The 24,380-nt window shown below is 38.1% G+C and overlaps 1 protein-coding gene across 2 annotated transcripts in view; it reads right to left on the bottom strand.

Moving 5' to 3' along the window:
- LOC126083321 (aldehyde dehydrogenase 1A1-like) overlaps positions 1–24,380 on the bottom strand; it is a 276,725-nt gene that overhangs the window by 66,814 nt on the left and 185,531 nt on the right. The window contains exon 1 of one of the 2 annotated variants that reach the window (XM_049896933.1): positions 10,246–10,631. The exons of the other annotated variant lie outside the window; for it this stretch is intronic. The gene's annotated coding sequence lies outside the window, so the exon portion shown is untranslated. Of the gene's footprint in view, positions 1–10,245; positions 10,632–24,380 lie in introns of those variants that run through there. 2 annotated transcript variants of the gene reach the window in all.

Genomic DNA, 24,380 nt, shown 5'->3' with positions numbered 1-24,380 from the left:
AGCAATTCCCTAACCTTCGCTTCATCTGAAGGGGGTGCCTTTCTGCCCCAAACCACCATGATTTTATGACCTCCCGAGATTTAATTTTTGAGGTAAGCGTCACCCTGTCCCTAGAACTTTATTCGTGGAGTATATTCCTAGGAACAGTTGCATGGGCTAAAGCCTTTATCTGATTGCTTCCCTTCCTTTACAGAGGGGAAAAAAAACTTTGTGAGAGCACAGGGGTCACAGCGGTTCACATGCTTGAAGATTTGATGAAGAGTTGTTTATTTTTATTGTAACCCAGAGTCATTATGCAGCAATAAAAGGGCTGGAACTTGAACTTGGGGTAATAGGTGAGGTACAAATTGTTGGTACAAATGGTTAACACACTCGACTGATAACTGAAATGTTGAAAGTTCAAGTCCACCCACAGACACCTTAGACAAAAATTCTGACGATCTACTTCTGAGAAATCAGCCATTGAAAACCCTGTGGAGCACATTCCATTCTGACACACATGGGGTCACCATGAATTGGTGGCAGCTGGTTAAGTGATTGGTTAAATAGGTGAAGAATGTTTAATGTTCCTTTCGTTCTTAAAGACAAGCTAAATTCCACACACACACACACGAGTGTATATATATATATATGGTATATTTATATTTTATATATATTATATATATGCACACACATGTGTTTAGAGAGAGAGATAAGAGAATAGTTTATTCATCTCTTGAATCTGTGAAATTTTCCAGCCCTTCGATGGTGAAAGCTGTCATCCTACCAAGAAACGTATAGACCATGACTTTATCTGTTGTTGAAATACTCTCTCATTTTCACAAGGAACTTCTCCAGGATGTGAATCAACCACAAGTCGCTGAAAAGATAACGGGGACTAACCTTCTCCCACCCACATGAGTAACTGAGATAAAAATAACTCAAATATGTTAATACAACCACTTGTATACTGATGTAAAAAAAAAAAAAAAACTTTTTTTTTTTTTTTTTAACCTTTCCTGATTTCAAAGTCCTCGGTAAATTATTGAAGTTGAGTTTCTGTCCCTCTCAGTCATATCTCCTCTATCTCTCCTCGTACTCTTCTATTTCCCTGTGACATTAAACATGGCTGGATTAGTCTGTCTGCTCTTTAACCCAGCAATGGATATATCCCTTTGAACGCAATCACTACAACTTTAGAAGATACTGTGTCGCTCTTCTCCCTACTTGGGTTTTAATACTTTGGATGAAGTGAATCTTGTACGTGATAAGAGAATCCGTGCTTGGTTGGCAAGTCAGTGCCGAAGGTGGAGGTAGAAGGCAGAATTTGAGGACGCCAAGTATGTGAACACGTCTATTTGTGGGCTAACTACTGTTCATCTGCCGCTCTTCTCCAATCAGCAAAATTTCCTCACCTCTGGTTTCTCCTGTTCTTCACATATTCTATCATTGTTTTTCTCCTTGTCTTGTGATACTAAAGGCTCCCTGGAGGAACAGTGGTTAAAGGGCTTGGTTGCTAACTGAAGAAGTCGGCAGTTCGAACCCACCTGCTGCTCCGCAGCAGAAAGATGAGACAGTCTACTTCCGATAAGATTTACAGCCCCGAAAACCGTATGGGGCAGCTCTATTCTGTCCTATAGGATCACTATGAGTCGGAATCGACTCTACAGTGGTGGGTTTGGGTTTTTGGTTTTGTGATGCTAAAATGTGTCAGATGTACCTCTTATCTGATATAATCAGAACACTAACTGATTAGTAAAGACACTAAAAGGAAAAGTAGACTAAAGCATGTTGTTGTTGTTAGGTGCCATCAAGTCAATTCCAACTCATTGTGACCCCATGTACAACAGGACAACATACTGCCTGGTCCTGCGACAGCCTCATAATCTTTGCTATGTTTGAGTGCATTTTTGCAGCCACTGTGTCAGTCCATCTTACTGAGGGTCTTCCTCTTTTTTGCTAACCTTCTACTTTACCAAGCATGATGTCTTTCTCCAAGGACAGGTTCCTCCTGATAACATATCCAAAGTACGTGAGACAAAGTCTTGCCATCCTTGCTTCTAAGGAGCATTCTGGCTGTACTTCCTCCAAGACAAATTTGTTTGTTCTGCCAGTCCATGGTACATTCAATATTCCTTGCCAAACACCATAATCCCAAGGCATCAATTCTTCTTCAGTCTCCTTTGTTCACTGTCCAGCTTTTGCATGGATACGAGGTGATTGAGAATACCATCAGTCAGGTCAGGAGCATTTATTCCTCAAGGTGACATCTTTACTTTTTAACACTTTAAAGAGGTGATTTGTAGCAGACTTGTTCAATGCAATATATCATTCGATTTATTGACAACTGCTTCCACAGGTGTTGATTGTGGATCCAAGTAAAATGAAATCCTTGACAATTTCGATATTTTCTCTGTTTATCATGATGTTGCTTATTGGTCTAGTTGTGAGCAGTTTTTCTTTCTTTATGTTGAGGTATAATCCATACTGAAGGCTGTAGTGTTTGATTGTCATCAGTAAGTGTTTCAAGTCCTCTTCACTTTCAGCAAGAAGGCTGTGTCGTCTGTACATAGCAGGTTGTTAATGAGACTTCCTCCAATCTTGTTGTCCCATTCTTCTTCATATAGTTCAGCTTCTTGTATTATTTTGCTCGGCATACAGATTGAGTAAGTGTGGTGAAAGGCTACAACCTTGATGCACACCTTTCCTGATTTTAAACCACTCAGTATCCCCTTTGTCATGGATTGAATTAAGTCCCCCCAGATATGTGTGTATCAATATGGTCAGGCCATTATTCCCAGTATTCTGTGATTGTCCTCCATTTTCTGATTGCAATTTTATGTTAAAGAGGATTAAAGTGGGATTGTAACAGCCTTACCAGGTCACATCTCTGATTCAATGTAAAGGGAGTTTCCCTGGGATGTGGCCTGCACCACCTTTTATCTCTCAAGAGATAAAAAGAAAGGGAAGCAAGGCAGAGAGTTGAGGACCTCATACCACCAAAAAAGCAGCACCAGGAGCAGAGGGTGTCCTTTGGACCTAGGGTCCCTGCACCTGAGAAGCTCCTCAACCAGGGGAAGATTGTTGACAAGGACCTTCATCCAGAGCGGATGAGAGAGAAAGCCTTCCCCTGGAACCGATGCCCTGAATTAGGACTTCTAACCTACCAGACTGGGAGAAAATAAATTTCTCTTTGTTAAAGCCATCCACTTATGGTATTTCTGTTATAGCAGCACTAGATGACTCAGACAGCCTTGTTCTGTTTGAACAACTGCTTCTTGGAGATTAAAGCATATTTAAGATCATTATTTTAGTCTGAATATGTTTTTGCTAAACCTATGGGCCCAGGCCATTTCTTGGAACTGGGTCTGCTGCTTGGACTTTGTAATAATCTTATATAAATAGCACTCACATTGAGTTGTCTATGATTTCCAGTTTGTTTCCTTCAAGAGCAGAAATTAAAGACACTGAAGAAGATATCTATGAGGCAACGTGAATGTAGACTACTTTGAGATTTTCATATTTTCCTATTTTTTAAAAACTGTCTCACAGGCATATTAGACAGCAATGTGCCTAGCAACTTGATGGTATTGTTTCTGAAGACTTCAGTTTAGTTTTCATAGAAATAGCTCTCTCCTTTCCCCCGTAATAATTCAACAGTTTAAATAACGGTTAATTATCTAATTAAAATACTAGGTTCCAGTGAGTAATCAGGTTTTGGAGCAAAGAGACTTGACTGCCAATAAGCAGATTGTGCCCTAAATTGAGCATTGGTTAACATGAGTGTACCAATGTGTATATGTGCGTCTTGTTTTTTATTTTATTTTTTTTATTTCAAAGGAAATATACCATGTATAGAAAACTGCAAAAACCATAAGTATACATCTCAATAAATAGCCATAAAATGAACAAAACAAAATAACCAACACTCAGGTCAAGAAATAGAACAATATCAGCACCCCACAGCCCCTTTTTTGTACCCTGCCAATCACCTTCCCCTTCTTCCTCACCCCAATTACCAGTATGCTAACTTCTAATGTCATAGGTTCTTTTTCCTGATTTTGAACTTGATATGAGCAAAATCATACAGTTGGACTGTTTTTACAAAGGAAATTCAGAGGTGCAAGTCAGTCTGGCAGATTAGTGAAACTATGGCTGTTGGTAAAGAAAGTTTCTCAGGGAGTAGTATTCCCCACCCCCAACACACCCAGAGGGGTGATCGATTATCCCCCAATAAACATAAAATTGTAAATGTAAAATAAGCAGCAACATGTTAGAATTTTTATCAGCAGAGTTTTTTTTATAGCGTTACTAGGAGCACTTGGCAGATGGTATCAAAATAATAAAATCGTTCAAATCCTTGACCTGGTTATGCCACTTCTAGGGGTGTATTTCAAGGAAACAATCAAATATGTTTAAGTTATGGACCACTATCTTGAATACGATACTATTTATAAAATAGGAAAATACTGAACAGTTAGATAAATCCTGGTTAAACAACAGCAAATAACAGATTGAAGATTTATTAAGATTCAACAATGGTTGAAGAAAAATACTTAAGGACTTGGTAAAAAATTTTGATACATTGTTAATTAATAAAAAATGTTATAAACCCATGTGCTGTGTAGAGGGGATGTTAAGAAATTGAGCTTCTTCCTTAGTGTTTGGCGAAAATCTTCAATTTGACTTTGAACATGGCCTCAGCATTTGGAAAGCTAAATACCAAAATTCCTACTTCAGTGTCATTTCTGACATCCTGAATTTGTGCATGATCGAAAATCTTTTGATTCCCTCAGTTATCTTGTATTTAATCATAATAGATATAATAAAAAATCAAACCCACTGCTGTCAAGTAGATTTCAACTTATAGATATCCCATAAGACAGAGCAGAACTGCACTATAGGGTTTTCAAGGAGCAGCTGGCAAATTTGAACTGCTCACCTTTTGGTTAGCAGCTGTAGCTCTTAACCACAGCATATAATAATAAGCTACCAAAAATATCCCTGGAGCCTGTGAATATTAGCTTATCTGGCAAAGTCTTTGCAGATGTGCTTAAATTAAGGAATTTTGAGATGAAGAGATTATCCTGGATTATCTGAGTGGCCTCTAATGCAATCATAAGTGTCCTTAGGAAGGCAGAAGGAAGGAGGTTTGACTTCAGAAGATGAAGGTAAAGTGACCACTGAAGCAAGATGCTATGTTACTGACTTTGAAGATGGAAGAAGGGGCTAAGAGCCAAAGAACACAAGGAATACAGCTCTAAAAGCTGGAAACTGAAAAGAAAAGAATTCTCCTGTAGGAGAGAGCATGGCCTACCCACCTCTGGATTTTGGCCAGTGAAATTAATTTTGGACCTCCAACCTCCAGAACTGTAATGCAATAAATGTGTGTTGTTTTAAACCACCAAGTTTGTGTTGTTTGTCACAGTAACAATAGGAAATCAATATACTAATCAATGAAAGCACAAGTTCAGGGATGCCAGAAGTATGTTCTGACATTGACCGTGCTCATTGTGGGTATCATTCAAAATTATGATGAATATCAGAACATCCATGTTCAAATAAGGGAAGCTTCCTATTTGTACCTTGGAATGAAAAACTCTTCAGGTGCTTTACATCTTGAATATACTATGAGTATGCATAAATACATATTATACTTGAAATATAAAATGCAGTAATAATAATGTCTGTAAAAGCTATTAATTTTTTAATTAATCATTTTAATTGGACAATATCAAACAGTGGTTTGCATTTGCTTTCTTCAATTTGTTCCTATGACTTAAAGTTACACACACATATCCAGAGTGTGACCACAACTTAAATTTATCTTCCAGGCTCTGCTCTTACATTTCAGCTACCTATTGTGTGCCTCGGAGTCTCTCGGTGGTGCAAAAAGTTAACTGCTTCACTACTGACCAAAAGGTTGACAGTTCAAAGGTTGACAGCGGCACCTTGGAAGACAGGCCTGGTGATCTACTTCCAAAAGGCAGCAGCTTTAAAAATCCTATGGAACAGTTAGTTCTCTGTACACATGAGTTGCTATGAGTTGGAATCAAATCAATGGCAACTAATGTGTACCAAAGCTAAATGTCACACCTATTCATCTACCTTGATTGGCAAACTTGGGAGTGTATATGTGCATATACGTGTATATATATATATCCTGCAATGTTATACAAATAAAAAAAATTTACACAAAAATCCATATTTTAACTTCTTAAATATCAGATGACCCAAACAGTGGTTTTTAGCCAGCCTGTCTAATACATTTAACTCTGTTTCTAAGGTGTGCAGATAGTATATTGATGGGTCATGCTTTTTTACCCATTCTGCCACTCTCTGCCTTTTTACAGGTGCATTTAAGCCACTGGAATCACCTAGGGAAATTAAAAAGAAATAAAACAGAGATTCTGATTCAATACGAGTGATTTGAGGACAGTTTGCTTTCAAAGGTGTGCATCAGGGTTGTATCCTTTCACCATAATTATTCTATCTGTATGCTGAGCAAAGAACCTGAGAAGCTGGACTATATGAAGAAGAATGTGGCATCAGGTTTGGAGGAAGACTCATTAACTACCTACAGATGACACAATCTTACTTGCTAAATGCAAAGAGAACTTGAAGCACTCACTGATGAAGATCAAAGACTACAGATTTCAGTATGGACTACACCTCAACACAAAGAAAACAAAAATCCTCACAACTGGGCCAATAAGCAACATCATGATAAATGAAGAAAAGATCGAAGCTGTCAAGGATTTCATTTTACTTGGATCTACAATCAATGCCCATGAAAGCAGCAGTCAAGAAATCAAATGAGAAGAAAACCTAAGAATTGTGTGAGACACAATCAAGAGCAAAAACTTGTGCATGATTGGAGTTCCAGAACAAGATTGTTGAAGATTTGCTGGCAGAAAATTTTCCAAGTATCATAAAACACAAAAAATTGACCATCCAAGAAGCTCGATGAATCTCATATAGGATAAATTCCAAAAGAAAGTCACCAAGACATAATCACATTTGCCAAAGACAAAGACAGAATCTTGACAGTAGCTCGAGAAAAAAGAAAAGTCACTTACGAAGGGGAAACAAGAAGTCTAAACTCTGATTATTCAGTAGAAATCATGCAGGCAAGAAGGCAATGAGATGACATATATAAAACTTAGAAAAAATAAAACTGCTGACCAAGAATAATATATCTTGCAAAACTCTTACTCAAAAACGATGGCAAAATAGGACATTAGCAGATAAACAGAAATAAAGGAAATTCATAAAAACAAAACAAAGCGTACAAGAAATATTAAAAGGAATCCTCCAGTTAGAGAACCAACATCAGACAACACTGGAGTCTAGGACACAGAACAGTATCAGCTAGATACCAACCTAGGTAAAGAATTTTCAGTAATAAAGCGAAGCTAAAAGGCTTAAAACAGGGAACCAGAGACATCAATCTGTAAATGATGCCAATGTTAAAACAATAGAAGCGGGGAACAAATGGTGTAGGTATAAAACTTTCAAATGGAGAGGAAGTCAAGGTGATATCAAGTAATAAAAGACTGGTGCAAACTGAGGAAGATAAGGGTAAATTTCCAGGTAACCACAAAAAAAACTTAGCAAACTACGCATCAGAATAAAAAAGAAGAAAAACATAAAATCTCAGTAAATGCTAAATCTATAATAATGAAAGAAAAGAAAACCCATAAACAAAAGAAACTCAGCACAGCAAAGAAGAGGAACAAAGAAAACTTCAGCAGCATCACAAAACAAAGAAAAGCACAATAATATCACAGTAATAAACTCATATCTATTAATAATCCCGCTGAATATAAATGGTTTAAATGCGCCTGTAAAAAGATAGAGAGTTGCAGAATGGGTAAAAAGCATGACCTATCAATATACTGTCTGTAAGAGACACACATTAGACAAGGAGGGACATTATATAACGATTAAAAGACAACTCACCAAGAAGACATACCTTAATAAATATCTACATACCCAAGGACGGGGCTCCAAAATACATAAAACAAACTCTAATAGCTCTGAAAAGAGAACTAGACAGTTTCACAATAATAGTAGGAGACTTCAACATACCATTCTCAATAAAGGACAGTTTATCTAGAAAGAAACTCAACAAAGCTACAGAAAATCTAAAGTACAAAACCAACCAATGCCACCTCATAGACATGTATAGAACAGTCCACCCAACAGCAGCAAAGTATACATTCTTTTCCAACATACATGGAACATTCTCCAGAATAGACCACATTTTAGACCACAAAGAAACCCTCAATAGAATCTAAACATCAAAATAATACAGAACATTCTCTGTGATCACAATGGCATAAAAGTAGAAATCAACAGTGGGAAGAACTAGAAAAAAAATCAAATGCATGGAAATTGAGTAACATTGCTTATGAACAACTGGGAAATAGAACAGATCAAAGAAGGAAAAAAAAATTTCTGGAATCAAACAGGAATGAAAATATATCATCCAAAATCTTCAGGACACATAAAGGGCAGTGCTCAGAGGAGAATTTATAGCAATAAATATACATCAAAAAAGAAGAGCAGTCCCAAATAAAAATGTTAGCCCTAGGACTTGAACAAATAGAAAGAGAAGAGCAAAAGAAGTCCACAGCCACCAGAAGAAAGGAAATAATAAAAATTAGATCAGAAAAAAAAGAAATATAGTACAGAAAAACAATAGAAAGGATCAACAAGACCAGAAGCTGGTTCTTTGAAAAGATCAACAAAATTGACAACTCATTGGCCAAAGTGACAAAAGAAAAACAGGAAAGGAATCAAATAACCCAATTAAGAAATGAGTTGGAGGCCATTACAACAGACCCAACTGAAATAAAAAGGATCATAACAGAATAAAAATTGTACTCCAATAAATTTGAGATCCTAGAGGAAACGATGAATTCAAGAAACATCTCACAACATGGATGAAACTGGAGAGCACTTTGCTGAGTAAAATCAGTCATTCACGAAAGGACTAATACTGCATGAGACCACTATTATAAAAACCCAAGAAAAGGTTTGCGCATAGAAAAGGAACACTCTTTGATGATTACGAGGGAAAGGAGGGGTGGGGAGGGGAAATCACTAACTAGATATTAGACAAATTAGGTGACAGGAAAGACAACACACGATACAGGGGAAGGCAGCACAATTTGATTAAGGCAAAGTCATAGAAGTGCCCTGGACACATTCAAATACCTTGAGGGATTGAGTTCCTGGAGCTGAGGGCTGGGGACCATGGTCTCGGAGGACATCTAGGTCAACTGGCATAACAGAGTTCAGAAAGAAAATGTTCTGCATTCTACTTTGTTGAGTAGTGTTTACGGTCTTAAAAGCTTTTGAGAGGTTATTTAATATAAATGATTTGGTTCTATCATGTTTGGAGCAAAGGAGAATGAATAAAACCAAAGACACAAGAAAAATATTAGTGCAAAGGATTAATGGACCGTATGAACCACAATCCCCACCAGCCTGAGCCCAGAAGAACTAGATGGTGCCTGGCTACCACCACTGAGCACTCTCACAGGGATCACAATAGAGGGTCCCAGACAGAGTGGTAGAAAAATTAAAACAAAATTCAAATTCACAAAAAAAGACTAGATGTACTGGTCTGACAGATACTGGAGGAACCCTTGAGATTACGGCCCCATTCATACCTTCTGCTAATGCAGATTTGAAGCCACTCCCAAAGTCCACCTTTCAGCCAAAGATTAGACAGGCCTATAAAACCAACAACAATACATAAGGAGAACATGCTTCATAGTTCAATTGAGTATTCGAGAACAAATGGACAACACCTGCCCACATCAAAGATGAGAAGGCAGAAAGGGACAGGAAAATTGAAGGAATGGACACGGGGAACCCAGGGTGGAAAGGGGGAGAGTGCTGACACATTGCAGGGATTGCAATCAATGTCACAACACAATTTGTGTGTAAATTTTTGAATGAAAACTAATTTGCACTGTAAACTTTCACCTAAAATGAAATAAAATTTAAAAAGCTGCAGTAGAGCCATACATATCAATATGAATGAATCTCAGAAATAGCATGATGAGTGAAAAAAGCAAGTCAGAGAAAAGTATGTATGACTTCATTTACGTAAGTTTAAAGACTTGGAAAATTAAACCTATTATTAAGGGGGAATATGACATGACATATTACATTGGGCAAATCTGCTGCAAAATATCTCTTTAAAGTGTTAAAAAACAAATACGTCCCTTTGAGGACTAAGGTGTGCCTTACCCAATCCATGGTATTTTTAATGGCCTCATATCCATGAGAAAGCTGGACAATGACTAAGGAAGACAGATGACGAATTAATGTCTTTGAATTATGGTGTTCGCGAAGAATATTGAGTATATCACGGACTACCAGGAGGAAGTCGGATCTGTCGTGTAAGGAGTCAGCCAGAATGTTTCTCAGAAGCAACGACGGTGAAACTTCATCTCACGTACTTTGGACCCGTTGTCGGGAGGCACCAGTCCCTGGAGAAGGACATCATGGATGGTAAAGTAGAGGGTCAGACAAACAGAAGAAGCCCTTCCGTGAGCTGGATTGAGATAGTGGCTGCAATGGTGGGCTCAGACGGCCGTGATTGTGAGGAAGATGCAGGACTGGGCAGTGTTTGCTTCTGTTCCACACAGGGTAGCTATAAGTCGGAAAGGACCTGAAGGCATCTGGCAACAACAACAACGACATACTTTAAAAGTGCCTCAGGCAATTCTAATGAGTAGTCAGCTTTCAGAACCGCTGAAGCAGCTCTGGAATCCATTTCCTCAAGGTGCAATCACCTGGAGCCGAGCGCAGAAGTTCTCTAAATAGTCTATTAGCAAATCTACATCACCTGGAAACCTTTTAGAAATGCAAATTCTCAAGCGCCAGTTCAGACTGACCAAGTCAGAAACGCTAAGATGGGCCCAGCATGTTGTGCTTTAACAAGCCCTCCAGGTAATTCCGACGCACTTTCAAGTTTAACAATCACTGAGCTACTTACACTGTTGTGGTTAGTTGCTGTGGAGTAGGCTCCAGCCCACGGCGAGCTTCCGTGTATAACAGAATTAAACATTGCCGGGTCCTACGCCATCTTTGTTGTTGCATAATTTCCACATTCAGTTGGATCACCTTTCTTGGGAATAGGCATAAATATGGATCTCTTCCAGTTAGTTGGCCGGGAAGCTGTCTGCCATATTTCTTGGCATAGACGACTGAGCACCTACAGCGCTGCATCTGTTTGTTGAAACATCTCAGTTGATATTCTGTCAATTCCTGGAGCCTTGTGTTTTGCCAGTGCCTTCAGGGCACCTTGGACTTCTTCCTTCAGTACCATCCATTCCTGATCATATGCTACTTCTTGAAATGGTTGAACATTGACTAACCCTTTTTGGTATAATGACTCTGTGTTATTCCTTCCATCTTCTTTTGATGCTTCCTGCGTGGTTTAATATTTTCCACACAGAATCCTTCACTATTGCTACTCTGGGCTTGAACTTTTTCTTCAGTTCTTTCAGCTTGCGAAAGGCTGAGCTTGTTTTTCCCTTTTGGTTTTCCATCTCCAGCTCTTTGCACATGTCATTATAATCCTTTATCTTCTCAAGCCGCCCACTGAAATCTTCTTTCAGTTCTTTGACTTCATCAATTCTTCCTTTTGCTTTAGCTGCTCGATGTTCAAGAGCAAGTTTCAGAGTCTCCTCTGACATCCATCTTGGTCTTTTTTTCTTTCCTGTCTTTTCAATGACCTCTTGCTTACTTCACGGATGATGTCCTTGATATCATTCCCCAACTCGTCTGGTCTTCGGGCACTAGTGTTCAATGCATCAAATCTATTCTTCAGATGGTCTCTAAATTCAGGCAAGATACACTCAAGGTTATATTTTGGCTCTTGTGGACTTGCTCTGATTTTCTTCAGTTTCAGCTTGAACTTGCGTATGAGCAATTGATGGTCTGTTCCACAGTCGGCCCCTGGCCTTGTTCTGACTGATGATATTGAGCTTTTCCATCATCTCTTTCCACAGATGTAGTCAATTTGATTTCTGTGTGTTCCATCTGGTGAGGTCCTTATGTATAGTCGCTGTTTATGTTGGTGAAAGAAGGTATTTGCAATGAAGAAGTCGTTGGTCTTACAAAATTCTATCATTCGATCTCTGGCATTGTTTCCATCACCAAGGCCATATTTTCCAACCACGGATCCTTCTTCTTTGTTCCCAACTTTTGCATTCTAATCACGAATAATTATCAATGCATCTTGATTGCATGTTCAATCAATTTCAGACTGCAGCAGCTGATAAAAATCCTCGATTTCTTCATCTTTAGCCCTAGTGGTTGGTGCGTAAATTTGAATAATAATTGTACTAATTGGTCTTCCTTGTAGACCTATGGATATTATCCTCTCACTGACAGCATTGTACTTCAGGATAGCTCTTGAAATGTTCTTTTCGACAATGAATGCAACACCATTCCTTTCAAGTTGTCATGCACACACAAGTAAAATTTTGCTGAAGATCATTCAAAAATGGCTGCAGCAGTATATCAACAGAGAACTGCTGGAAATTCAGGCTGGTTTCGGAAGAGGAGGTGGAACTAGGGTTATCATTGCTGATGTCAGATGGAGGGATCCTGGCTGAAAGCAGAGAATGCCAGAAGGATGCTTACCTGTGTTTTATTGACTATGCAAAGGCATTCGACTGTGTAGACCATAACAAATTATGGGTATCATTGTGAAGAATGGGAACTCCAGAACACTTAATTGTGCTCATAAGGAACCTTTACATTGATCAAGAGGCGGTTGTTCAGACAGACCAAGGGAATACTGACTGGTTTAAAGTCAGGCAAGGTGTGCGTCAGGGTTGTATTCTTTCACCATACCTATTCAATCTGTATGCTGAGCAAATAATCCGAGAAGCTGGACTGTATGAGGAAGAACGGGGCATCAGGATTGGAGGAAGCCTCGTTAACAATCTGCATTATGCAGATGACACAACCTTCCTTGCTGAAAGCGAAAAGGACTTGAAGCAATTACTAGTGAAGATCCAAGACCACAGCCTTCATTTTGGATTCCACCTCAACATAAAGAAAACTGGACCAATGTGCATCATGATAAACAGAGAAAAGACTGAAGTTGTCAAGGATTTGATTTTACTTGGATCCACAAGCAACACCCATGGAAGCAGCAGTCAAGAAACCCAAAGACACACTGCATTGGGAAAATCTGCTGCAAGTGTTGAAGAGCAAAGACGTCGCCTTGAAGACTAAGGTGTGCCTGACCCAAGCCATGGTATTTTCAATCGCATCATATGCATGTGAAAGCTGGACAATGAATAAGGAAGACTGAAGAAGAATTGACACCTTTGAATTGTGGTGTTGGCAAAGAGTTTTGAATATACCATGGACTGACCAAAAAATGAACAAATCTCCCTTAGAAGATTTACAACCAGTTTGCCCTTAGATGTCATTTTGAACCTTGAGCCTTGAAGAGACTGTGCTCCTAAAAATCACCTTTAAGTCAAACAATAGTCAGCATCATTAAGGTAGGTGTCACCTAGTGACATAACTCATGGTATCACCTGCCGTCCCTGTACGAGACCATACAGAATCGATAGTAATGTTTTTGGTACTAATGTTACTTGTAAACAGTAATTCCTGTATATCACTCCTTTGTTTCCTTTAATTACTATTTCATTCTCAAAAAGTTATATAGGTTCACAGATACTAATTACCACAATATTGTGGCTAAAACACCAGAAAACTTGACAAAATCAGAAACTATAAAAACACCAGCAGCAAGGAAAACAACAGCTAGTGCTTGTAGCGTGTGTAGACAAAACCACGTGATTCAAAGCATCATTGTAATTGGGTAATAATGACAGCTCTGGCCCAAGGGCATTAGAAGGTTCAAAAAGTATATTAGCATAGAGTTTTTGCCTTGTAGGAATATTGATGCATGTAAACTGGGCTTACAAAAAATGTTTTTGTTGTTATGGCTAACTACAGGGTTATTTTTATAAAAAATAATAAATTTCTTAAAAAAACAATTCCGAGGATAACTGAAAAAAAAAAAAAAAGAACATTCAATGTCAAGGGAAAAATAACACTTATATTATGTAGATAATATATTAACATCCTTCTCACACATTACACTTCTTGCCATGAGAAGGTATTATTATTATTCACGTTTTGAAGATGAGAAAACTAAAACAAAATCATGGCAGAATATCATAGTCTTGAAGAGTTCAGACTTTGGAGTTAATCTGCCTGAGCTCAAGCCTTGTCTCTATCACTAACCAATTATGGGACATTGGACGAGTTACCTAATACCTGCCTGGCACAAAGTAAACACTCAGTGCACACCAACTAATCCTATTAGAAAACTTGTTCAAGGCCACAAACCAACAGTGGCAGTGCCAGCGTACAAAGCTAATTGATCTGGTTCCAGGGACCATACTCTGAACCATGTTGCTCTCTTGTTAGGTGCCATCGAATTGGTTCTGACTCATAGCGACCGATATACAATAGAACAAAACACTGCCCAACCCCCTGCCATCCTCACAATCTTTGTTATGCGTGAGCCCATTGTTGCAGTCACTGCGTCAGTCCATCTCATTGTGGGTCTTCCTCTTTTTTGATGACCCTCTATTTTACCAAGCATGATGTTCTTCTCCAGGGACAGGTGACTCCTGATAGCATATCCAAAGTACATGAGATGAAGTCTCGCCATCCTTGCGTCTGAGGAGCACTCTGGTTGTACTTCTTCCCCGATGGATGTGCTCATTCTTCTGGAAGGCCATAGTATATTCAATATTCTTCACCAACACCATAATTCAAAGTCATTAATTCTTCTTCTGTGTTCCTTATTCATTGTACACCTTTTAAATGCATATGAAGAAATTGAAAATAGCATGGCTAGGGTCAGATGTACCTTACTCCTCAAAGCGACATCTTTGCTTTTTAACACTTTTTGTCCAATGCAATACGTCATTTGATATCTTGACTGATGCTTCCACGCATGTTAATTGTGGGCCCAAGTAAAATGAAATCTTCCACAATTTCAATCTTTTCTCCATTTATCATGATGTTGCTTATTGGCCCAGTTGTGAGGATTTCTGTTTTCTTTATGATGAGATGTAATCCATACTGAAGGCTTTAGTTTTTGATCTTTATTAGTAAGTGCTTCAAGTCCTCTTCATTTTCAGCAAGCAAGGTTGTGTCATCTGCATATCACAGGTTGTTAAAGAGACTTCTCTTAGCCTCTGATGCTGTGTTCTTCATATAGTCCAGTTTCTCAGATTATTTGCTCAGCATACAGATAAAATAAGTTTAGTAAAAGGATGCAATCCTGACACCTATCTTTTTTGACTTTAAACCATTCCGTATCCCCTTGTTCAGTTCAAACAACTGGCTCTTGGTCTATGCACAGGTTCCCCATGAGCACAATTAAGTGTCCTGGAATTCCCATTCATCGAAGTGTTATTCATAATTTGTGAAGATCCACACAGTCAAATGCTTTGCGTAGTCAACAAAACTCTGGTAAACATCTTTCTGTTATTCAATGCTTTCAGCCAAGATCCATCCGACATTAGCAATGTTATCCCTTGTTTCATGTCCTCTTCTGAATCCGGCTTGAATTCCTGGCAGTTCTCTGTCAATATACTGCTGTAACCACTTTTTAATGATCTTCAGCAAAGTTTTATTTGTGTGTGATATCGTTTGATAATTTCTGCTTTCTGTTGGATCACCTTTCTTTGGATTGGGCACAAATATGGATTTTTTTTCCAGTTGGTTGGCCACTTAGCTATCTTCCAAATGTTTAGACATAGACCTGTGAGCACTTCCAGTGCTGCATTCCAGTTGATTCAGTTGATATTCCATTAATTCCTGGAGCCTTGCTTTTTTCCAGCACCTTCAGTGCAGCTTGAACTTCTTCCTTCAGTACCATCAGTTCTTGATCACAATATGCTACCTCCTGAAATGTTTGAATGTTGATCAGTTGTTTTTGTACAGTGATTCTGTGTATTCCTTCCATCTTCTTTTGATGTTTCCTGCATAGTTGAATAGTTTCCCCATAGAATGCTTCAATATTGCAACTGGAGCCTTGAATTTTTCCCTCAGTTTTTTCAACTTGAAAAGGGCTGAGCATATTCTTCCCTTCTGGTTTTCTAACTGCAGGTCTTTGCACATTTCTTATAATACTTTATTTTGTCTTCTCAAGCTGGCCTTTGAAATCATCTGTTCAGCTCTTTTACCTTATCATTTCTTCCATTACTTTCGCTACTCTACATTCAAAAGCAAGTTTCAGTCTCTTCTGACATCCATTTTGGCCTTTTCTTTCTTTCATATCTTTTTAAAGACCTTTTTGCTTCCTTCATGTATGATGTCCTTGATATCCTCCCACAACTCATCTGTTCTTCTGTCATTAGTGTTCAACCCATCAAATCGTTTCTTAAGATGGTCTCTGAATTCAGGTGGGATATACTCAAGGTCATATTTTGGCTCCCGTGGGCATGCTGTAATTTTCTTCAGCTTCAACTTCAACTTCAACTTGTATATGAGCAATTTCTGTTCTGCAATTGGCTTCTGGCCTTGTTCTGACTGATGATATTGAGCTCTTCCATAATCTCTTTCCACAGATGTAGTCGAGTTGATTCCTGTGTATTCCATCTGGCAAGGTCCACGCATATAGTCACCGTTTATGTTGTTGAAAAAGGGCATTGCTGTGAAGAAGTCATTGATCTTGCAAAAGTCTATCATGGAATCTCTGGCCTCATTTCTATCACCAACACCATATTTTCCAACTACCAATCCCTCTTCTTTGTTTCCAACTTTTGAGTTTCCATCTCCAGTGATTATCAATGCATCTTGATTGCAAGTTTGATCAATTTCACACTGCAGAAGTTAGTAAAAACCTTCAGTTTTCTTATCTTTGGCATGAGTAGTTGGTGCATAAATTTGAATAATATTCATATTAACTGGTATTCCTTGTTGGTATGTGGATATTATCCTATCACTGACAGTATTGTACCTCAGGATAGATCTTGAAATATTTTTGATGATGAATGCAACACCATTCCTCTTCAGTTTTTCATTCCCAGCATATAGGATTGTCCAATTCAAAATGCCAATACCAGTCCACGTCAGCTCACTAATGCCTAGGATATTGATCTTTACGTGGTCCATTTCATTTTTGATGACTTCCAATTTTCCCGGATTCATACTTTGTACATTACATTTTCTGATTATTCATGGATGTTTGCAGCTGTATCTTCTCATTTTAAGTCATGCCACCTCAGCAAATGAAGGTCTGGAAAGCTTTACTCCACCCATGTCATTAAAGTGGACACTACTTTGAGGAGCCAGTTCTTCCCCAGTCATCTTTTGAGAGCTTTCCAACCTGAGGAGGTCATCTTCTGGCACTGTTTCAGACAGCGTTCCACTATTCTTCACAAGGTTTTCACCAGCCAGTTTTTTCAGTCGTGTACCACCATTTTCTTCTTCCTAGTCTATCTTAGTCTGGAAGCTCCACTGAAATCTGTCCACCACGGGTGACCTCTGAACCATGACATTATATTATCTTTACAGCCAGAAAGTCAGATGTAGACAGGAAGGTAAATACGTGAGAGAAAGGAAAGCTGTATGGGCTGGAGGTTTGAGAGAAAGAAAGCATAGGGAGAGAGAGGAGAGAAATTTCTGAGCAGCTGACCTGATGATGCCTTGGGGGAATAAAAATGAGTGAAGCAGAGCATCAGGGCATTTCATTGTATGGCACGAAATGGAATTTCCTTTAGACGATGTTTCTAAAAATTGCTCAAAAAAAGAACAAATAATTTTCTGCTGAACACTGCACAACAACTTTATAGAGTCATTTTTGTGTCACCTGGTGGGGTCCACAGCCCCCGCACTCCCCTAGTGACGCCACTGACAATAGCCTTGGTAATGAATAAGCTCGTTTTAACTTAGGCATTGTGCTTTTTTGAAGAATTCATTCAGTTCCGGAAACAGAAACTCCAGGATCAAACTGGAAGTTGTATTTTAGGGTAAATTGTTATTATGTAAACAGTGTTCTGGCCCCCTTTTCCGTGGCAATGTTGATAAGCTGTGGCATAAGAATTTTGCAAGTTCTTCTCATTTCTGGAACATTTTTAACTCCCTAGTTAAAATGTTTCAGTTTTGGTTTTGGTTGAAATTTAACCTGATTTGCAAATTATATATTAAACTTCAATTTCTATTATTGGCTTATTTCAATTTTTGTTTTAACATGACAAAACAATATCAGTCAAGCTCTAGACATCTTAGATTCTTTGCCTTTAGTCTGTAAAGCTATTAATTTTATGCACTGAAAAAATTTCTCTTTTAACCTTCGAGTGTCCTGACTTTTTAAGTCTGGGTTTTAAAGACTATAAGCTGTCAGTGTTGTTAGTTAGTGTCTAGTGGATTCAGACTCTTGACGACCCCATGTGTGCAGAGTAGAACTGCTCCATAGTGTTTTCAAGGTGGTGACGTTTCAGAAGCAGTTTAAGGGCCTGTCTTCTAAGGTACTTCTGAGTAGGTTTGAACCACCAACCTTCTGTCTAGTAGTCGAGGAATGACTAAAGAGTATATAGCTGGAGTATTTTTAAATCCAATCTAACAATCTCTTCCTTTAAATTGAATGTTTAGTCCATTTATATCTATCGTTATTATTGGTATATCTTGTGTTTTCTGTTTGCCTTTGTATTGGTTAGCATTAGGTTTGGCTGCCCACGATAGAAAACCCAAAGTAACTACCCAGATCAGGCATGAATGAGACTCTGGGTGTAATCCATCCTGGGGTAAAATTCATTTCCATTTGTGTGCCCGTGAAACTAGAAGACAAGTTATCTGCTTACAAAATACAATGGTGGGATAAACACGGGGTAGATAACTCCCATTCTGAAAGGGAGAGAGTGGAAGGAATAAAGACATCACTGATCCAAAGCTGGTCTGAAATCCAGTAAGGCAAGTTCCTTCAGGTTTCAAGGGCCTAGGATAATCCTCTGTGGCTCAATACTCAGTCAGCCCTCTGGGCCTGGGCAACTTTGGCAGCCATGTCCTTTGGACCTTTGTCTATTTTACACAAATACCACACTGTTATAGTTATTGTCACTTTATAATAAGCCTTAAAGTCAGGTTCTGTTAATCCTCCAACTTTGGTCTTCTTTTTCAAAATAGTTTTGGCTATTTTAGGTCCTTACCTTAAATCGTGTAAAGAGTTGCTATGAGACGAAATCGACTCAATGGCAACAGGTTTAGTAGGTTTTAGGTCCTTGACAATTCCATATAAATTTTAGAATCAGTTTGTATATTTTCATAAGAAAGTCTGCTGGAATTTGAATTAGGAGTTTGGAATCCCTGGGTGGTGGGTAATAGTTAAGAGCTCAGGCTGCTAACCAAAAGGTGGGTAGTTCGAATCCACCAGCTGCTGCTTAGAAACCCTGTGGAGCAGTTCTACTCCGTCCTATAAGTCACTATGAGTTGGAATCGACTTGACAGCAATGGATTTGGTTTTGGTTGGTTTACGTAGTGCAAACGGTTAAGTACTTGACTACTTGTTGCAAAGGTTGGCAGTTCAAACCTAAGCAGAGGGGCCTTGGAAGACAGGCCTGATGACCAGGTTCCGAAAGGTCACAGCCTTGAAAACCTTATGGGGCAGTTCTACTCATGCACTCACACGTTGACTCGAATGCAACTAAGAACAGCAAAGTAGATCAATTTGGGTGGAATTGACATTTTAACAATATTGGGTCTTCTGATCCAAGAATGTTATGTATCAATCCATTTATTTCTTCTTTAATTTGAAAATTATACTTTTCACTGTGTAGGTCTTATACATCTTTTGTTGGATTTATCCCTAAGTGTTTCACAGTGTTTTATGCAATTGTGAATGATACCTTCTACTTTCAATTTTTTATTGTTTGTTGCTAGTATATAAAATGCATTTGGTTTTTTGCTTATTGATCTTGTATCTTGAAACCTTTCCAAACCAAACCAAATCTGTTGCCTTTGAGTCAATACTGACTCATAGAGACCCTATAGGACAGAGAAGAACTGCGCCATAGAGTTTTCAAGGAGCAGCTTGTGAATCTGAGCTGCTGACCTTTTGGTAGCAGCCAAACTCTTAACCACTGTGCCACTAGGGCTCCGAAACCTTTCCCGAGACACTCATTAGTTTTAGTATCTTTTTTTGTAGATTCCATTGATCTCCTATATGAATGATCATGTGTTACTTCTTCCTTTCTGCTCTGGATTTTTTATTTCTTTTTCTTGCTGATTTCACTGTCTCGAATCTGGAATAAAATATTTAGTAGAAGTGGTGAGAGCAAACACCCTTGTCTTGTTTCTGATCTTATGAAAAAGCCTTCCATTTGTTACTAATATGAAGCTAGTTTATACAGTTTTTCCTATATACCCTTTATCAGGCTGAGGAAGTTCCTTTCTATTTCTAGTTTGCTGAAAGCTTTGATCAGGAAGGGAGACTGGATTTTATCAAATGTTTTGTCTTTATACATTGAGATAATCATAAGGTGAATTATATTGATTGATTTTTAAATGTTAAGCCAATCTTCCCACTTGGTCATTAATTATTACTCTTTTTTATATAGTTTTGGATTTGATTGCTAAAATTTTGTTAAAAATTGTCTGTCTTTGTTCATAAAGGATATTCATATGCAGTTTTCTTTTCTTGTAATCTGTTCTTCTAGTTTTATTATCAGGATAATCCTGGCTTCATAGAATGAGTTAAAGTATTCTCTGAAGAGTTTTGATTAAAATGGGACATGCCTGCCAATGAAGTAAAGATTAAAAAGAAATTTGGTTGCTGCAGGTAGGAAACAGTAATCTGTTCTTTTACTTTCCTTCAAAAGTTTTTATTTTTTTAATAAGTTACATATATATATATATACATAGCTTAAAAGGTCCAAAAGATCTTAAACAGAGATTTTAAATACAACCAGATTTTATAATTACAATGTTTTCTGCATTCATTCAGATACATCAATTTAGAGATATTGACACAATTGTCTTTTCCATTACTCTTTTCTTAAATTGTGGTAAATATATATGTAACAAAACATTTGCCATTTAAATATACTTAACATGTAAAATCAACTGGTATTAATGATGTTTATTATGTTGTTCATCCATAACCGTCATCCAGGGAAAAGGTAACCCCAATACTGGGCTTACTTCCTTGGGCCTCCATCCTGCCCTAGATTCTGCCATGATAGTACATTACTGTCTTGTTCGCAGTTGTATGTCTTTAAGATATTTGTTTTAAATAAATATTTGTCCAGATTTTCTAGTTGTCATTCAATGGAGGTTTTGGTCCAAATTACTTGTTCTGCCATTACCAGAATCAGAAGTACCGTCTTCTCTCTTTTTGTTTTTCATTTTTTTTTTTTCCAAATGATATAATTGTTTTTACTATCATAAATCTGAGTAGATATTTTCTTTTCGTTTTAGGGGGGGATTCATTTCTATCAATAAATATGGGTTTCATTACGTTTATTCATTCTAGAGATTTCTGTCTTTATTTCTTCGAATTTCTTTCTAGATCTCCTATTAGTTAGAGTTTGGACCTTTGTGCTCTAACCTCTGTATTTTTAAATATCTGTTTCATAATTTCCATCACTTTATATCTTTACGTTGCATCCTACAGAGCTTCCTCAAATCTATATTACAGTTTACTACTTCTTTGTTCAGCTATATTTAGTCTATATTTTAAAGCACCCATTTTTGTTGTTGTTGTTTGTTTCCATGCTACTTTTTTTTTTTTTTTGGTCTTTATTGTACTTTAGTTGAAGGTTTACAGAACAAATTAGCTTCTCATTAAACAGTGCATATATTGTTTTATGACTTTGGTTACCAACACCATAACATGTCAACACTCTCCCTTCTTGACCTTGTGTTCCCTATTACCAGGTTTCCTGTCCCCTTCTGCCTTCTGGTCCTTGCCCCTGGGCTGGTGGGCCCCTTTAGTCTCATTGAGTTGTATAGCCCAGCCCAGTCACCCAGTGCCCTTGATTATAGGCCTGTTTAATCTTTGGATGTAGGGTGAACCTCAGGAGTGACTTCATTACTGAGCTAAAAAGAGTATCTAGGGGCCATACTTTCGGAGTTTCTCCAGTCTCTGTCAAGCCAGTATGTCTGGTCTTTTTTTTGTGAGTTAGAATTTTGTTCTACATTTTTCTCTAGCTCTGTCCAGGACCCTCTATTGTGATCTCTGCCTGAGCAGTCAGTGGTGGTAGCTGGGCACCATCTAGTTGTACTGGACTCCGTCTGGTGGAGATTGTTGTAGTTGTGGTCCGTTAGTCCTTTGGACTAATCTTTTCCTTGTGTCTTTAGTTTTCTTCATTTTCCCTTGCCCTGGATGGGGTGAGACCAATGGAGTATCTTGGATAGCTGTCCACAAGCTTTTAAGACCCTAGACACTACTCACCAAAGTAGAATGTAGAACATTTCCTTTGTAAACCATGTTATGCCAATTGAGCTAGATGTTTCCCAAGACCATGGAGCATCTGGGTTTTTAATGTCAATGACGGTGTTTTTTGTTTCTAGAGTTTGAGAATTCTTTTTTAAATTTTTATTTTCTGTAGTGTCTTTTGTTGATTTACAAGGCCTGGTGGTACAGTGGTTAAGAGCTCGCTTGGTAACCAAAATGCTGGCAGTTTGAATCTATTTGCTGCTCCTTGGAAACCCTAGGGGGCAGTTCTGCTCTGTTCTATAGGGCCTCAATGAGTTGTCTATGACTGACACTGTTTTTTTTTTTTTTTTTTTGGTTATTGATTTAAATAAAACCAATAATCTAAAATCATTGTTTAGCTATGGGATTCAACAGAATCATGGATGTGTTATACCTTTATGTGTAAATAAGCCAGAAGCCAAACCCATTGCCCGCCAGTCAATTCTGAGGCAGAATGCCCCTATAGGACAGAGTAGGACTGCCACATAGGGCTTCCAAGGAGCAGCTGGTGGATTCAAACTGCTAGCCTTTTGTTTAGCAGCCAAATGCTTACCCGCTGCACCACCAGGGGTCCTTATACGTAAATGGTAAGGGGGGAAATCTAAAATATCTTGTTCTGGACTAAGAATGAAACCTCAATATAATTTCTCAATTTAAATACTATTACTTGGGCAGAAAAAATAGGAGTTTTTTTTTGGTGGGGGGGAAGGTGGATACATTTTACAAAACACTGTAACAATATCCAAGTTTGAATGTCTCAAAAGGCTCATTTGTATAAATAACACTTTCAAAATATATTAAGTAACAGCAGGATTATACACTTTTGTACTAATCTCCACATTGATAAGGAGAACCATATTGGCAATTTTTTTTTTAACGTTCTTAATTCACATCATCAGAACTAAGTCTAAGGCATGAAATTACATATGCTTCTCTCTCACTCTAGGGGAAGAAGGAATATTTTATTCTTCTTCTCTATCTTATATTCCTTCTGTTAACATGGAAGGGGCAGCAATTTCGAGTCTAAGTGCTGGAACTCCATTAGTTAACACTGATAGTGAGTATAAGCCTGTGTTTATGAAACCTCAGGGGAGGATGAATTTTTTTTTTTTTTCTTCCCGCCCATGGCACAGGCTGAAGAGCTGTGACCATAGGGAGGCATGCTGTTGCATCCCAGGGCCAGTGATTCAGAAGGCATATTTTTCTACCACATTCTTTAGTGAGTATAAAGCCATTCAAAGATGTGGGGCCTCAGCTCCTACCCTCCTTCTCATATGACCTTGACTGCTGTCCCCGCTTGGCTACTAAACCATTTGTCTATCAAGGCAGTAAATTCTCAAGGGCAAGTACAGTTCGTTCAGCTCCCAATTTTTAATTTCCTCCTTGATTTTTTTTTTTTTTTTTTGGCTTTTAGGGATTTCTCTTGCTTTCTTTTTGGGCCAAGTGTGCATCTGATAGTTACTTATTATATTTTTCTTGCATTTTTCAGCCGCCTTTTAGAAGGATTTTCAGTTTCTCTAGCCTCCTGTACCAAGTGAAGTGGAAATTATTTTTTCAATCAGATAAAAAAGAACACAATAATTTAAAAAACAGCTAGATTTTTATGGCTTATTCATTTTTATTTTGTGCATAATTTTGAAAACCTTTTTCATATGAGTGGCAATTAACATCAGAAAATTCTCTTCTCACACTACAGGCACACACATACACATTTGCTAATTATTACAAGAAAAAGGTACACATGTGAAGAAACATTTTTCCTAATGACTTGAGGCTGTTCTCTTTCCATTTTCAGCTTTCCCTTTCTACAGAACTCTTGGTTAATTTTTGTTGAAGTCACAATATTCTCCCAGCTTGTTATCACTGCAAGGTTGTGTTTTGTATTTGTATCGAGAATTTTGTGTTGAGTCTA

This window comes from Elephas maximus, chromosome 9 (assembly GCF_024166365.1).
Source record: "Elephas maximus indicus isolate mEleMax1 chromosome 9, mEleMax1 primary haplotype, whole genome shotgun sequence".
Classification (NCBI taxonomy): Eukaryota; Metazoa; Chordata; class Mammalia; order Proboscidea; family Elephantidae; genus Elephas; species Elephas maximus.
Note: the sequence above shows the minus strand (reverse complement) of the source record. Positions and strands in the feature narration are given on the sequence as shown.